This window comes from Strix aluco, chromosome 3 (genome assembly GCF_031877795.1).
Source record: "Strix aluco isolate bStrAlu1 chromosome 3, bStrAlu1.hap1, whole genome shotgun sequence".
NCBI classification, from domain to species: Eukaryota; Metazoa; Chordata; class Aves; order Strigiformes; family Strigidae; genus Strix; species Strix aluco.
The window spans coordinates 104,733,986-104,751,185 of record NC_133933.1 but is presented as its reverse complement, the minus strand read 5'-3'; the positions used below and the strand labels follow the sequence as shown (position 1 = coordinate 104,751,185).

The 17,200-nt window shown below is 38.9% G+C and overlaps 1 long non-coding RNA gene across 3 annotated transcripts; it reads left to right on the top strand.

Annotated features, from left to right (window-relative positions):
* The first annotated feature begins 37 nt into the window (after nt 1–37).
* On the top strand, nt 38–6,165 carry LOC141921853 (uncharacterized). Of its 3 annotated transcripts, none has more exons than XR_012622799.1 (4): nt 38–656; nt 1,028–1,134; nt 2,123–2,197; nt 5,222–6,165. It is a non-coding gene; the product is annotated as an uncharacterized LOC141921853 (long non-coding RNA). The 3 variants fall into 3 exon arrangements; XR_012622798.1 differs by having other exon boundaries at nt 2,123–2,201; XR_012622797.1 differs by lacking the exons at nt 2,123–2,197; nt 5,222–6,165 and adding an exon at nt 1,712–1,778.
* Nucleotides 6,166–17,200: the final 11,035 nt, after the last annotated feature.

The following is a 17,200-nucleotide window of genomic DNA, read 5'->3' as shown; positions in this document are numbered from 1 at the left end:
CGCGGGGAAGCGCGGGGGTGGGGGCTGGCGGGAGCCCCTCCCGTGGGGTTCGGCTACGGGGCCGCTGGCCGCCCGAGGCCGGGGAGAAGCGAAGGAGAGGCGGCGGGTGGGCTCTGCCGGCCCGGTTGTGGGAGGGTTTCGTCTGCGTTCCTGAGGAAAGATCCGGGCAAGGCTGATCTTCCCGGCCCCTAGGTGCCTTCATCCCTCTTCCCTCCCTACCCGGCGGCCTCTCTTCCTCGCCTCATCTTCCATGGAAGACAAAGCCCTGTGTGGCCGCCCCTGGGCTCTCCTCAGGCTATCGCTGAAGGCAGCTGCTGTTCCTGTGGGCAGTACCCATTTCTTTTTGACCAAGGTGTGAGCGTACCAGCTCTCAGCCCATCACCATGGCACATGGTCGGCCAGATCCCACACTTTATATAAAACAGAATATGATACGTTTTAGCATAATTGTAGATATGATAGTCTTAAGATCTGAAGATGTTCTGTTGTTTGGTTTTTTAAAGTTAGATTGATAAAATATGTCCTCTGCCTTAAAGTCCCTTTCTCTTTTCATACTGCAAAGAACATCTTGTTGGCTGGGGTGGCTGCTCTCAGTGTCCCCAGCACTCCTGCTACTCAAGTATGGCCGAGTAACACGCGGGCATTACCAAGTTCAGGTTGGTGGAAACTGCTCAGCACAACTGAAGTGTCTTTATCCCTGTCCTGTCCTTCCCAAGGCTACATCTTCACTCTAGAGTGAAGTGTTGGTGTTGCCTGTGTCTAAATAAATACCTTTTGGATTAGCCCATTTTGCAGCTAGACCTCAAAAGAATAGTTAAATTTTACACATGGTTTTTATTCTGAAATTTATGCTTTTGTTTGGTTAATGCTAACTCCAGCTGCTAGTCTCAGAGTCCGTCTGATGCCAGGGCTTGTGTGCGCCAAAAGGCCTTGAATTAGAGCCCTCCCCATTAATTCTAAGAGAAATTTGTTACCTGCCTAATACCAAAGTAATTATGTCAGAAATGTTCCTTATTGTACTTCCCAGGTTTCTTCATGGGAGACGTGAGGTGCATGGCTGGGATTCATCTCTCCTAATACCTATATTGTAAACATTTGTATGGTTCACCTTCAGATGGTTGTCAAGTGGTCCAGGTAAACCACTTCCTCAGTTTTCTCTGTTGACTGGAAAGGGAGCCTGTGGCCACAGCCCTACAAGATTAGAGGAGACATATCCTATCCTAAGTGCCCTCATTTAGGCAGTAAGTTAGTGACTGCTGTAAATAACTTTAGTTTCTAATTTTCTGTTCTTTAAAATCCCTATATTGGGTAATGCTTTTATGAAGTGTAAGGCTAGAACATGTACTATGACCTGTCTGTCATATTGGTGATGCACAGATACTTCTTTGTGAAACCCCAACAATTCAGTGAGGCTAAACTGTTCCACCATGTCTTATGAGTATATTGAGAGCAATTCAGGAAACTTTTCTTACCATGTCCCACAAGGGAAAGAGAAGAACAGAGGAACTGATACATTCACAGATTTCAAGGCTTTAGCCATATACGTGATTTGACGACTCGTGATGAGATCAACCAGCAGTGTAACTTGTTTGCAACTAAAAAATTGTATCTATTTTCACTTTGTCTAAATTAAAATTCCAGTCACTATCTTACTACATCTTTTCATGTAGATTGACTGGCACCTACTTTTCGATATCTTTTCCATTTGCAGGTACAAGGATGAACTAATGAATAGCTGTGAAACTTCTCTTCAACAAACTGGATATCCCCAGTCCCATAAGACACCTATAATAATGCTAACTTTTCAGCCTCTAGATCACTTTCTGTGACACTCCTTTGAACACTTTCCAGTATTTTGATGTTGTACGCATATACACCAAATTAGGAAGAAAATTATACCTAATTAGTGTTATAGTAGTAGATGTACAGAGGCAAGGCAACTTCCTACCTTCTACTTTGTATTTCCCTTTACAGACCCCCGAAAGGTCACACTAATGCCTTTTGCCATACCATTTCACCAAGGTCTCCTACTCAGTTTTCTGTAGGTTCTCCTGTAGTTACTGCCTTCTGTGGCAGGTTTTATTTAACATGAGTGTATAGCCCATATTCTTTTTTTTCCCAGATGTATTATGGTGCAGTTAGTGACAAGGAAATGATTTTGTCTGACTGTAAGACAAATCAAATCGATCTGTAACAGGTAGGTAATGCTGTCCTTTAATAAAGTCATCTGTCTGTTAATGGCAAGCTTTACATGAATATCATTGTCTGATTAATCAATAAAAATGTTAAATAATCTTTCACCAAGACTCCTTGGGAGTCCCATTAGAGTCACTTTAGTTGCTGATACCTCCATAATCACAACTATGTTTTGAAATTTCTCAGTGAGCCAGTTTAATGTATCTGCTGCATGCCCTCTTTTTTCCACACAATGTATGCATTTCAGTCAATGCAATCCTGAAAAAAAGAAAAACACAAAATGACAATGCAATCCTGAAAAAAAGAAAAACACAAAAATAGCCATATTTTTATGGCTATTTTTGTAATTCTGAACATTCTAATGTTTAAGACTGCAGTTACTAATGCATTGCTATGTAAAACTTAACAGCAGCTTCTTGTTAGAATTTGTTTTCTGTGAAAATACGCTTCATGCTGGCTGGACTTTTAGTCACTATATTTTTGTTAATGTCATATTTCCATTTATATATGTTTGCATTTTACTATCTTAAATCCTTTTAAAGTTGGATGTTAATGTAATAGTTGCTCAGATAGAATACCTAGGAGCTGAACTGCATGCTAGTAAGTCATTGAGAGTAAGATCATACAGCTGAAGTAGAACATGTAGGGTCAGAGACACAAGTGCATGGTGATGCGCTCCTTTGAGTGGATGACTAAGATCACCAGTTCCCACAAACTCCTAAACTTACAGGGGTGTGAGTGGACCTTGCCATAGCGAGGCATGCAGTGAGCTGCAGTGATTCCCTGTCTCAGGCTTCCTCTCCTCTGTACTGCACTGCTTGACAAAGACACCAGGTTAACACTTGCCAAGAGAGACGCTTCTCCACAATTCAGCAACTCAAACTTATAGACACAAACCATCCAGACTTTTTGAAAGGTTTGAGTTGGAAGCGAAGGTTTGCCTCTCAAATCTGCTGCCACTAATGTTCTTCATTATTCTTTTCTCTCTTTCTCGCTCTCCCATTACTAAGAGCCTTGCAAATTTGCAATTCTGACCTACCATTTTCTTCTGACCTACTGTTTCTGTTGTTAGCATTTATTTTGTAGATTTTATGTATTGTCCTCTCTATGATATCAGAAGAACTAATTTTCTAAACCATGCCTGTAAGGAATTGTCTGAGTGGCCTAAAATAAAAATGATCCCAAGCTTTTAATTAGATTCCAAGCTTACATGTCACACCCAATACAGTGTACTCTCAGCAGTTTAATGTTTTCTTTCTTTCATTAAACAAAATCTCTTCTGAAAGTTGGAGAAAAAAATACACAATCTAATCACAGGAATATCTAGGTATGAAAAAAAGTATTCACTTGAATGTCACAGTATAAAAGTGCTAGTAGCTATGCAGTATTTCTTTACGTGAAGCCCGTCAGTGAAATACAAAGTCCAATTTTAAAAATATTTTCTTGCATTTGTGACACTAAAAATTTATTCTACAAATAATCCAGTTTTGCTTGGCATCTAAATGAAAAAAAAGGCAAAAATAAGTTCTTAGAAGCCATACCATTTTTCACTGCCATTTATTTTTAACTTTCATACTTTTCATTTATATATCATATTCAATTTTAATTTTCATATATTTCACAAACATACAAAAATATAAATTCTGAGTATATTGGTTTTGTATTTTTTGAAACTGATGATTGTATGACATTGTCATTTTGTAATCCCAGGGTTGGGGCTATGTCAACAAGGTCAGAGAAAGTAAGATGCGTTGCACTGAAGTATTTTTATGGCTATTTTTGTAATTCTGAACATTCTAATGTTTAAGACTGCAGTTACTAATGCATTGCTATGTAAAACTTAAATATGCCCAAACAGATGTGATCTATGAGTAGAAGTTTATAGGCCTTGAGATGTCAACAGTTATAAAGACATTTCTCATGCTGAAGGCAATAGTTTCTATGCTTAGGTGTAAATAAAGTAAACAAACCAAGATAAGTTACTGGCAGCAGTGTTTTCAGCTAATTTCAGCCAATATATTCAGGGATGCTGTTGAATTAGCAGGTACAAACAGTGCATCATACAATGAAAAAGTAGAATTTCTAAATACAGTTATTTCTTTTAACTCTATAGAGACTGATTTAAAAAAGTCAAAATAATTGATCTGTGTCCTATGTGTTTTTTGAGTAATAAGAATGTAAAGAGAAGAGAAATGGAAATATCTGAGGACAACATCAGGATCGAAACACTAAATAATAGATAATTCAGTTATACGTATTGAAGAATCATGCTTAGTTTTAGTATTTGCTATAGCTCACTTCATCTGGAAATGCATTTCCCAAAGAAAATGCTGAAAGTTGTGTATATTCAGAGTTACTGATAAACTGGTATTAGCTGAGTTGTTTGTAGCGATGGACTTGCTTCTCTTTTCCTGCTCTTGCTACTTTAAATATGTATCAGTGAATGAAATGTCATGGGTGTTTGAGAGAGATCTGCCACGAAACAAGAAGGAAATGAAGATATTAACCTTAATTGGGTAATCATTTTGAATGCATTTCTTGGTAGCACAGAAAATGCTTATTTAACATTTGTCACACAACAAAGGTACGAAGACATAGATAGCAAAGGAGGGAGGAACTGAGTCAAAATTAGCAATAAAGATCTTGAAATTAAATATTTGCAATGGCATTAGCACCATAATCCCCTAGAAAATCAGGTTCTGAATACTGCTTATCAGTCTTTCATGTAATGGATCTCCAAATCAAAATTTCAATGACCGGGGGCAAAATAAGGAGAGCTAGAAGTAGAAATTATTTGAAGATAAGAAAACAAACCAAACACTCTTCTGATTAAAATTTGCTGCTGAAGGTAGCTGAAGAGAACTGTCTTGATGATCTCAAGGCTTAGGCAGTCAGATTTTTTTATTAGTAATTAATTCCTTTATTTAAATTTGGCAGGATATACAGACCCTTCTGAAGTATTTTGGAGAACACAGTGCTTACTATAGTCAAGCAAACTAGTGGCTTATTTTTACTTTATTTTCAGGGAATGTTGTTGGTTGGAGCATTACATCTGACATACAGCTTGCCTGAAAGTCAGTGGATCTGAAGAATCAGAGTAACCTAGAAGACTGTTACCTGTATATGTACATGAAATGCTAAGGCTTGGACAACAGGCCCAAGCCAGAGTTGACCTATAGATGAACCCTGTATATTTTATAACTGATAACCATTGTGCTAGTAGGTATTGTACTAAGTTATAACAGCCCACTTATGCTGGTGTAAAAAGTGCTAAAGCATTGAAATACTGCAGCCTGAACAACAGGCCCCAAGCTGAAGCTGCTAACTTAGCATGTAGTCATTAATAAAATATGTAAACTCGCTAGTGAAAGATGCAGCTTAGACAAAATATAATCAGTAGTTAGGAGAGAATGTATCTAACTTTCCTTGTTTAGCCTTGTTCAAGTCTGAGAACCCAAGTGTCTGGCCTTGTTAGAAACTCCCTTGGTTCCCCCCACCCCGAGCCCTGGCCAGGCTTTGGGTGGAATCCAACAGGAGAATGAAACCAGAAATTTTCCGCTCAAAACAAAATCAGGTTCTGAATACTGCTGAATACAAGCCAGCTATTCTGGCTTGTCGATCTCTGGTATATAAGGCTGGACCCGCTCACAGTGACTTTGGAAGCCTCACCTATGGGTGGACACACCGCGTAGGATTTCCCACTTGCCGGGACAGGCTCTCCAAATCCTCGCTGTAACCGGGGCTCCCCAGCGACTGCGGATCTGGATGATGATGATAATATATGCAAGTGGTGAGGTATCTTTCTTAATCACTATTCTCTCTCTCATGTAGTAATGATGTGATGCATTACCCTGTATTTTCCTGTTTGTTGCTTTAAGTGCCCTATTCTGCTTTTTCTTACTGCATGTTTTCTGTATTACACTGTTACATTATTTGGTTATCACCAGTAAAATACGCCTACTCTTGTCACTCTGGTGTCTGAGTCTAATTGGTATTCTTAATCAGCAAAACAGTACATTACATATATATGTACGTTACAGCACATGTGCATATGTTAACTGAAATACCTTGTGAAAATCCATCTTTTTTAACATCTCTGTATTTTGTGAATAAACATTTTGACAGCATTTCTGGGAAGAATTAAGCAGGCAATAGAAATGAGATACAAGGGAGGTCACAATAATCCCGTGAAATTAAAAAGATTCCAATTAACTTGTTTCTTAAAACTATGAAATATCTAATAGAAAAAAAATTTGAAATATTGGCAGCAATTTCTGTGGGGAAATTAGCTTGCTGTTCAACAGGATAAAGTCAAGAGGTCTAAGAAGGTCAGAGGGAAGCAGACACTTCCATTGCTTTAGTCCCGAGAACTTGTTATGAAAATACATAAATTAATTAAAACAAAGCTACCCAGAGAACTAAGCTGTGAAGAGTTTTTCTTGCTACTCACTGACATTTGTAAGTGCTGTTCAGACTTTCTGTAGAGCTGTACTTTAATCCTCATGTGAAATTAGACGAAAATGCTGCTATGAAGTGCAAAACCTTCCTAATGATAAACTAATGCCATTCAGGAACTGGAATCACCAGAATGTAAGTTATAGTTAAGTGAGGTCGTTCTCAGAGGCAATTATGGGTTTTACAAAGATAGTAATTTGCTGCTTTTCTTCATAGATACACTGTCATTCATCAACGTTTAGTTTCCCCCACATTTTTCAGGTTCTCTTTTGAGTCACTGAAGGCTTTATAGGAAGTAGATGATTTGAGAAATACCTTGTGTGACCTTATCTATTTTGTGGCCCAATTTTGGCAGTCAGTAACATGTACTTACAGTGTAATAGCATTTGAAACTTGCAGTGGCAGGAATTAGAGAAAAAAACCATACACGTGGAACCCTGTAGCCAGGCATGTAATGTATTTGCCTAGCTGCCAGATTTTTATTATTTGAAAAATTTTTCAGGGACTGGAATAATTCATAATTGTCACATCAGTAGAAGTGGAAGAAATCAGCTTTGTGTACAATGAGTCATGTGTGTGCAGACTATTTCTGAGGTAAATTAATGTCTTATGTGAGACTGATGTAACCTTATTTTAAACCTGCTCTGGTAGATACAAGGTGTTAATTTACTGTATTGAGTAGTCAGCATCTTTGTATCATTTTTTTGAACATTATTTCCCCACATTACAAATTCTGCATGTTGACGGGTGTCTTTGCAGACACTTGTTGCTAGAAAGCAGTTTAAATGCGGACTGGCACATTATGTGCTGTTATTCCAGTTCAGTCTGTGAAGTTCAGCCCTTTTCAGACAAAAAATACCATGAAACAAGCTAAACGTTTGAGATTATCATAAACCAATTTTGTTTCAGGACATGTATTTCTGAAATCAAGACACTGATAATCACCATCTGAGTAAAAGCTTTGAAATATCGCACTACTGCAAAACAACACAAGTATTTGGGGAAAATGTTGCTATGATCTACCACACTCAGGAAGAGACTCATATATACCATATGTTACAAAATTGTCTATGTTACATCTCATCTGGTTTCTACTGTGACATGCCATCTGTCTTGTATTCAAAATGTATGGAAAAGTAACTGCTGAACTCTGTAACGAAGGGATTGTGGAAAAATATTTTGAGATTAGTGCAGATCTGTAGGTATTTTATATTATTAACTTAATATATTTATATAGACATACAGTTACCTTTTAGCAGAACGTATAACAAAATGAAAGTATACAATTATTAAGATGTTACCCTTTTAATATTTTCAGTTAAAGGAGACCTGTAAGATATTTGTGGTGCTGTGACCAGCCACTGGACATCATATGTCAGATGGTATCTAATAAAGTATTCCATCTGCACTTAAACTGCATAGCACTGTGACATGAAGGTGTCCTAACATACAAGTTTATAGATGAAAATGTTTTACATATCAAATAGGATGCTTTTGGCAGAGATGAAAATGGTCTACTAAGATTCTTAGAGAAATGTCGATTTGCTTTTCCCCATGATTAAGCTAGAGAAATTGTCTGTAGTTGTGTAATGGTTTTGGTAATGAGGGATTTTAGAAAGTTGTTTCGTGAAGTATGTCAGAACTGAGTTTAGATTGATTTTTAGATACTTTTGTAAGTATATTTACAAATTTTAACAGAATCTGTTTTAAAAAATGAACTCCACTTATTGTCTTTTTCTTTACATAAAGACAAAGAAAACTATTAAATATGAATGAAGATGCCAAAAAGGACACTATACAAGTGTGAAGCAGGATATTTTGCATTAGAGCAATCAGAAACCTCTCAGGCAGAGTTGTCAAAAAAACTGCTGCAGGGATAATAGGTCCATTTTCTATGAAATCTATGTAATTTTGGTTTAATTCACTCTGAATTAAACTGAATAAATCTGCTGCAAATGAAGCAAAACCTTGTATTTGATTAAGTGTACAGACAAATAAGCACCAAATGTTTTGACTTTACTCGGTAAAAAACAATGTTAAAATAAACTGTTGATATTTAAAAATATAAGGCTCCCCTTCCTCCTTCCTTCCAGCTTCACTTGGGGCTGACAGTGTGAAAGTCCTTCCTAGGGTCTGCCTCAACACTCTCTAATGAAGAACCAATTTTCTCTAAAGCTCCCTTAAACTCTCATGGTTTGAACAGCAGAGCCTGAAGCTGAAGTGTGTTAATTCCTGTGGGGACAATTTATATGTTACAATTAAACAGTTCTTCATCCAGACTGTACTGCCTGACACCAAAGCACACCCCATGCAATGTTACTTTTGAGCCTCTAATGCAGGGTGAGGGTGAAGTGATCTCTCTGGATTATGTTCCCTTGTTGGAGTCACGGGAGTGGATACTCAGAAGCCACAGGGGGAACTTGTGTTGTTGATACTGCCTGGAAAACTGAGGCATAGATTTATTTGGGGAGAAGAGCAGAGGGAGGAGAGCTAGAAAGTATATCTTGGCTGTGTGTAATTGTATCGAAAGCTTTGCCAGATAATTGGTATATGTATTTACTAAGCCTCCAACTAATTATTTAGACTTATTTGGGACTAAAAGTGCAGATTGTAACAACTAACAAAATGCAAAAATATGTCAAGTCATTAATTGTACTATAAAAATCACATAGCAACTTGTTTTCTGAGATTTTATATAGTGTTTTAATCAAGAATGGCTAAAATTGACTTATTCCCTGTGAAGGACTGAGATATTAATAGAATATTAATAAATTAATTATAAATAAATATACAGTCCTGAAAGTAGTTATGAGTCTTTCTATGCCTACATAGTTATTTCTATTGTTCTCAACATATTGTATATTATACCTTAAAACGCTACAGGCTTGTTTTAAATAACTGCTGAAAAGAGCAACAAATATGAGTTATTTGGTTAAAAAGTTGATTCCTACATCCCGGTAGCTGACCTGTCTTTTGTGCCTTCTCCATAATGCTGGGGTTTTGTACATTTGCTATCAAGTAACTGTAGATTTCTTAGGATTTTTTGTGCTTATGATTATACAACATGATAAGCTTGGAGGGAAATTTAGGCATATTGATGTATATGTTTCATCAAAAATGTATTTTTGTAAGGAAATAAATTGCTGTGAGAATGGATTAATTGAGGTAAAATGTCATTTGGCCAAACCTTCTCTCTCCCCAAGTAACTTGAATCACATTTTTACCAATATGCTGGAGGGACACACTGGAGGGATGAAAGATTTGAGTTCAATCAGGCAGAAGAGGAATGTGAACTAGATTTTATTTTTTCCAAATTATAACCCTAAGCACTGGGCAAGTAAGGATAAAGAACTGCCAAGATGCTGCCTCATGCTTTGTGTGAGGTTGGAAGCTCACCAGACGATGACTCCTAGGGCAAATGGTGCATACTGTTCTTGTCTCACCGTCCTTGGGGGGAGACAGCTCATATAACATGATGGCAAGAGTGGTCTGTGATATAAAAGCTTAACTCTTCACCCTTTTCACCCTTGTACTGTATAGGGTTTTAGTACATTTTCTGTTTGTTTATCACCTGATTGGCATATGCCTTCTGACAGTATCACCATATTCTGTATAAGGGGCCATGCCCACACTGCCCCTTGGCTTCTAATTTGTCCTTGCTGTGCCTGCTGCCAGTGAAGCTGGCAAAGTTTCAGCACGCAGGGCTAGTTGAGGACCATCAACATCCTATAGGCGAGGGCAGACAGGTAGAGTTTGGCATCACAGACCTCATCTTCACCCAAAACACTGAGTGCAGCCAGTGCTGTTTCAGATGGGACAGTACCCTTTATGTCATCCACCGGACAGTGGCCAGGACCAGTGTCCCCTGTGGCCAGGTGACAACTGCATCCCAGCCCAGTCTTTCTATTATCCAACAGAGGTGTTGGAGGAGGGAGCCAGCACCCATTTGTGAGACCATATTGTCTTTCATTTTGAGGATTCCTAGTGCTGAGCTTAGGAAAAGAAGGACCATATCCAGAATGTTGTACCCACTGCCCTGCAGTGAAAGCATGCGTCCGTCAGAGCTGCTGTCAGTTTGCCATGAAAACAAGACAGAAACCATTGTTTTCTATGGAGCCTAGCCAGTCTAAATGTCTGCATTTTAGCTGGGTGCTAGTTTGGTGGCAGCAAATCCACTGCTGCTTTATAGCCTTTGAAATAATTTTACATCCCTCCAAGGACATATCATTTCAGAAATGAAATAAAATATATAGGTAGATAAGTAATTAGAAAACAAGGTCTATGGTATGAAATAGGCATGTCACTGTGGAGTTATCTTTTTTTTGTCTGCTCCCTTCCTCTACCCTTCTTGATAGTGGATATTCAAAAAGGGATATAAAAAACCTCATAAACATGTTAAGAGAATTAGATGTTGTGAGTTCAAACCCTGTCCAGCTACAATATGACTGGAACCCAGGGTTTCTCAGGTCCTGGGTGAGTGCTCAAAAATTTGGCCTTATGTGAAAGACCTTCTTCTCCAAAGGCAGCTGATTTTTTGAATCCTGAGTAAATGAAGACACTTTAAAATGGGAATTAGTTTTGATGTCTAAAGCCATTAAAATAGACCCACACAGGAGAAAATGTTTTAGGTACACCTCTTTCTTTGGCATTTGTGATTGCCTGATTCAGTCATCTTGCTGTGCTAGCTGCTGCAAATCCTGACTGGGGAGTGTTACTCCCTGCCTAACTCTGCATCATTTCATGTATAAGATTAAGCAAACGCTGAAGTTTGTTTTGTGACCTTGATCATAGACATGGGCAGAGAAAGAAGATGAAAGATGGAGGTCCAAGAGAAACCTTGCAGCAGAGCCCCGTGTGCATCCCTAGGCTCTGCAACCTCTGCCCCCCATGCAGGGGCTAGCTGCCTGGGCTGGAGGCCAGCTCTGGTACAGGGCAGCCGTGTAAGCTAGGATCAGGCTGCTGGGAACACAGAGAGCTGTGACATGCTTTTTTGGGGGTCTCTTCTTTGTCTGGGAGCTGCATTTAAGCTCAGGCCCTTGACCTTGGTTCTTGCCTGAGCCACACTGGAGGTATGCCTGTGCCTGGCCCTCATCCTGACCTGCTGACTTGACCTCAGACCTGCCTCATCACCAGGGCCTTGCCTGGGCTGTGACTGACCCTGGTTACTGTCACCAGACCTGTCCTGCTCTCCTTGCTTGGGCACAGTGGGACTGTTGCCTTTGCTTGTAAGGATGCCACCTTGCTGTCACCCCAGCTCCTGGCTGGTCTTCCCTGCTCTTTGTTTCTCACAAACAACTTAAGGAAGACAGTTTTTTTTCATCTCAGACTTTTATCCTTTTTCACCTGTATTATTTGTTGTCTTTTTTGCTGGACTGTTTTGATGCATCTAGATTTTATATTGGACTAGGACTGAGAATATATTTATCTAGTTGATTTTAGGAAAATAACAAAAAAAATTCATGCAGTAGAATTATATAGAAGATATGTGGTCTATGAGTAAAGTAGGTCTTTCAGTGCTTTTGGAAATATCTGTCCAAGAAAGCAGAAATCACAGTAGAGGGGAAAACAAGCCTGAAACCCATGAAGCTGTAAGTCACTCCTGAACATCAGCTCAAAGACTTACTTTTCCTGTTTTCTCTTTCACATTCATACATTGTTTATTTATATTGTATGGCTGGATACAGATGAGATGGGGTTAGAGGTCTTACCTCAGTATTCATTTCAGATGTTCATGTGCATTGCCAGATTCCTACAAAGCTCAGGAAAGCTCACAAGTTATTTTCCCAAAATGCCTATTGGAGTCAGCTATATAATTTAACATTTCAATAGAAAATATACATTGATAAAATTGATGTCAACTAAAATGTCACTGAAAAGAGGAGGAAATTACTACATAGCTTTTCATTGCGAGGCGTAGTAACCTGGTAGAGCACTGCAGCTTGCCTTACACAAGTAGGTTGTCTATAGCTCCTGTCAACAGAGGGATTGACTTTCTCTGCCAACGGCTCTGTTGAAATGAATACAGCTTACGCTTAACTTCCGAGCAGCACAGTGAGTCATTGAACTTCTGCTAAACAAGCAGACCATAGCTTCAGAGGAAGCTATAAGTAACTAATGTGTGGAAATCTACCATTGACTGACATGTCAAAATAATTTGGTCTGAACAAAATAATACCTCCTCTGATATCAGTTGGGTTAAGAATTGTATTTAGCCAAGCATAACTATATGGTTATTTTGCTAGATTAGAGATGAGATTTCTTTATCTTGAAAATGTGAGGATTTGTACCATATCCAAATTCCAAGTCTACCTCTTAGCAGTACTGTTCGTCTGGGGATACACTGTGCTTCCTAACTTTTCCTAAGTCCACAGGAACAGAGCACTCGGATGTTACTGCTTATCCACACTATTAAGAAATTCACCTTTGAAAATTCTGCTGTCAGAAAATTGAAAGAACCTGTTCTTCAAGCCCAAGTTGTATTTTGAGACCCCACTATTATGCTAAAACCCTTTCTTCTGACATGGCATCCATTACATGAGGTGTCTGTCCCATGTGGGCCCAGTGACAAAAGCCTGTATTTTTTTCCCCCTCCATTCCATACTCTCTGTTCCCATAGTGTACTGAGGGTTTGGGTTTTATAACTGGATTACTTTTCAAGCTTTCATCCCCCTAGAAAGGCTAATGAAACTCAGTAAGTGCCAATGTGGGTCTGGAAAGTCTGAACAATTGGGATAACTAATCTACTTCCAGGTTTTTCTTTTAGAACTTTGCTGCACTACAGCCTTCAGTAATAAAAGCAAAGACATATTAAGCTCCATAAATAAAATCTTCTCAAAAAGCAGTAAAATGTTCTTCAGGAAAAGAGTTTTAAATGGGCAATTCTAACAATGTTATACTGAATATCTCCACACCCCCAAAGGAAGAATAAAAGTAAAATGTACTAGCCAAATGGCAAAGATCAAGAGCCCAATATATCTCTCTCATTATATGAGGTTTTTAAAAGGTGACTGGGAGACTAGGGAGTGCATTTTTATTGTAGAGTGGCAGGAGAAAATTAAAAAATGGCTCTATTAAATGTTCTCACTAGTTTAATTAAGAGACCTATAATGAAGCACGTCATCTGGCTGGCTTTTATAGCCAATGGCAATAGTAAGTCTTTTAAAAAGAGAATAAAAGAGAAAAGAGGAAATATTGCATCTACATGTTATATGGGGAGAAGCTGTGACACAAAGAGGTTTGATTATCTTGAAATTTCATGTGTAGAAATTTGAAAAGATTATTTTTGGTGGCTACTTTAGACTTAGAACTTTGCTATTTTATCTTGCAATCACAATAATTTTTGTGCTGCTTATTTTTGTGCCTATTTGTTGATACTTGATACCTTCAGGTAAATGTCAATTCTCCTTGGTAACCTCCTTGTGCTTCCAGAGTGCATATTCTTGCTTGTCACTTAGACACCACCCACTAAACATACTCAGTAACAGTACTGACTGTCTTTTCACAATGATTATACATAAAAAAGAATCTTTGACAACTGAAACAAAATATTTACATCACTTTAAAGACCAGTTAAATGCATTAGAAATAGTTTAAGGAAGTTAGGGCAGGTTGTGACAGGCCTGTAAAGAAAAAAATCAATGAGTTGCATGTATATGATAGATTAAAATGAAAGCATTATTCTGCAGGAGGTGGAATTAGGAAGGTGGTGTAGGTAAGCTTAATTTGGATAGGAAGGTTCAAATCAGTTAAGAAAGTTTAGTTTCCAGTATCACACAGCAGAAGGGAAAATACGGATCTGAAAATCTCTTTTTTAACATCAACTCTTGCTCCTGACAAAAGGTTTAAAACAGAGTTTATGTATTTAGGTAAAGTAGATTCAGATTGTCAGATGTAATTATCAATTGGAAAAAGACCAAATTAAAAAAAAAGAAAATACAAAACTATTACAGAAATGCAAAAAAGCTATTATGAACATGCTAATAAATCTACGTAATTGGCAAAGCCCTTTTTGTTATGTGTCATAGTGTCAGTGAATGAAGATTTTTTTTATTCTCTCCCCAATGTTTAAGTAAACTGAGGACTGATAAAAATGAAGCATATGTGAGACAAAGAGTCTTTGCTTTACTAAAACATTACAAGGATTGTAACAAAATCTTCAATCATTTACTTTAGGATTTTCTCCTCTGGCATACTCTATAGAAATAAAGACCATAATTTTGACAATCTGACAGGCTATGTTTTAGCCCCCGTTATGCAGAAGCTTAAATTCTGTCAGGAAAAAAAAAAAGCAACCTTTATTCAGTGGACTGATAAACACTATTAACACCTAGGACAGTCAGTGGAAGCTGAGCAGGGACTATGCCTCCGAGGAGCTGTCTACTATTTGTGTTCTTCAGCCCCTCCTGCCCATAAACATGGACACCTAAACCATGAACGACTTGTACAGGTGTCAGAAAAAGACAGACATATAGGGAAAGAGCAATTCCAGTAACATTCAGAATTGTTCTGTGGGTCTGCTTACTCCCCGCTTTGATTACAGAATCACAGAATGGTTGAGGGTGGAAGGGACCTCCAGAAGTCATCTGGTCCAACCCCTCTGCTCAAGCAGAGGCCCCTAGAGCTGGCTGTCCAGGACCATAGCCAGACAGCTTTTGAATATCTCGAAGAATGGAGACTCCACACCCTCTCCGGACAACCTGTGCCAATGCTCAGTCACACTCACAGTGAAATAGTGTTCCCTGATGTTCAGAACCTTCTGTGTTTCAGTTTGTGCCTACATTTCCTCTGGTCCTGTCACTTGCACCACTGAAAAGAGCCTGGCTCTGTCCTCTTTGGACCCTCCCTTCAAGTATTTATGTGCATTGGTAAGATCCCCCCTGAGCCTTCTCTTCTCCAGGCTGAGCAGTTGCAGGTGTCTCAGCTTTTCCTCATAGGAGAGATGCTCCAGACCCTTCATCATCTTTGTGGCCTTATGCTGGTCTCTCTCCAGTATGTCCATCTCTCTCCTGTACTGGGGAGCCCAGAACTGGACCCAGCACTCCAGGTGTGGCCCCACCAGTGCTGAGCAGAGGGGAAGGATCACTCCCCTCTACTTACTGGCAGCACTCCTCCTAATGCAGCCCAGGATAACGTTATCCGCCTTTGTGGCATGGGGATGCTGCTGGCTCATGATCAACATGAAACCATGTCAGCATGGCCACCAGGACACCCAAGTCCTTTTCTGCAAAGCTGCTTTCCAGCTGGGTGGCCCCAGCATGTACTGGTGCCTGGGGCTGTTCTTCCCCAGGTGCAGGGCTTTGCACCTCCCTGTTTTGAACTTCATGAGGTACCTGTCAGCCCATTTCTTATTTATAAGAAACAGAGAAATAAGAAATAAATTTCTTATAAATAAGAAATTATTTAGATAATGAAAGATTATAGAGGAAGGATATATTTGTTCTATTTCCCTTTCCCTAGGGCAGAGCACCTATGCCTAAGTCATTTCTGAGAGACGTTTCTCTTGTTCAGTTTTAACAAGCTCCAGTAATGAAAACTTGGCAAGTCCCCCCAGGCACTTCTTTACTAGGAGAAGGTTTTTTTCTGATGTCTACCCTGAAATTTTCCATGCTGTGATCATTGCTTTTCCTCTGCGATGGTTTTTGAAAATCATCAGGTTCCCACTCCTTGCTTTATTAAGCTAAACAACCCCACTTTATTATATCTTTGTGATTTTAGACCTTCGATTATACTCGGACGCTCCAGGTTTTGTGTATCCTTCTTGAAATAGCATGACCAGCTGCAAAACCATATTCATGGCCCCACTTGTGGACTTGTGGTCTGGATTTTTGGTAATGGCTCCTACTGAAATTCTGCCCCTCACCCCTGCAAAAAACCCCACAAAAGAAGCTGAGCTACCTTGAGCTGAACAGCCATGCAGAAGACTTATTGTGCTCACCAAATTCAGTGAAGCTTCATCCAACTTTCATCATAACAATGCAAAAGACAGAGACCTGGGGTTTTGTTTGATTTGGAGTAGAAAAAATTCAAGATTGCTTCCTATATCTCTAAAATAATATGTATCAGTTAACTGTGATTTCAGGCTGTGTCTATGTAATGTCATTTCTTTGCAGTCCATCTGCAGAGAATGTCATATGTACACTGCATAAAAGCAAGGGTGGGCATCCCATTTAAATTCATCATTTTGACTACCTCTGTATTCAGCAGAAAGAGGGAGGACTCCTGGAGGGTGATTTATCTTGGAATAAGGTAAGTATCAAAAATACATTGGCGATCTTCTGCTCTCTGAGACCTCTCTCTCCGATAACCACCAAGGCAGCCAAGTCAATTAGCTTAAATCAGACACTTAACCATTAGATGTCTAAATTAGGTGAGTGAAAGTAATTAGCAACAATATTCTGTTTCAGAAATTCTCATTACTACTGCAAAAAAATTACTACTGCAAAAGAGGACCTCATGAAATTTTATCCCGCTGACTGCTTTGTCTAGTGTAACTGAACAAAAATGCTTGTAAAAACAAAATAGGCACAGTTGTGGGCTATCTACTCAATAA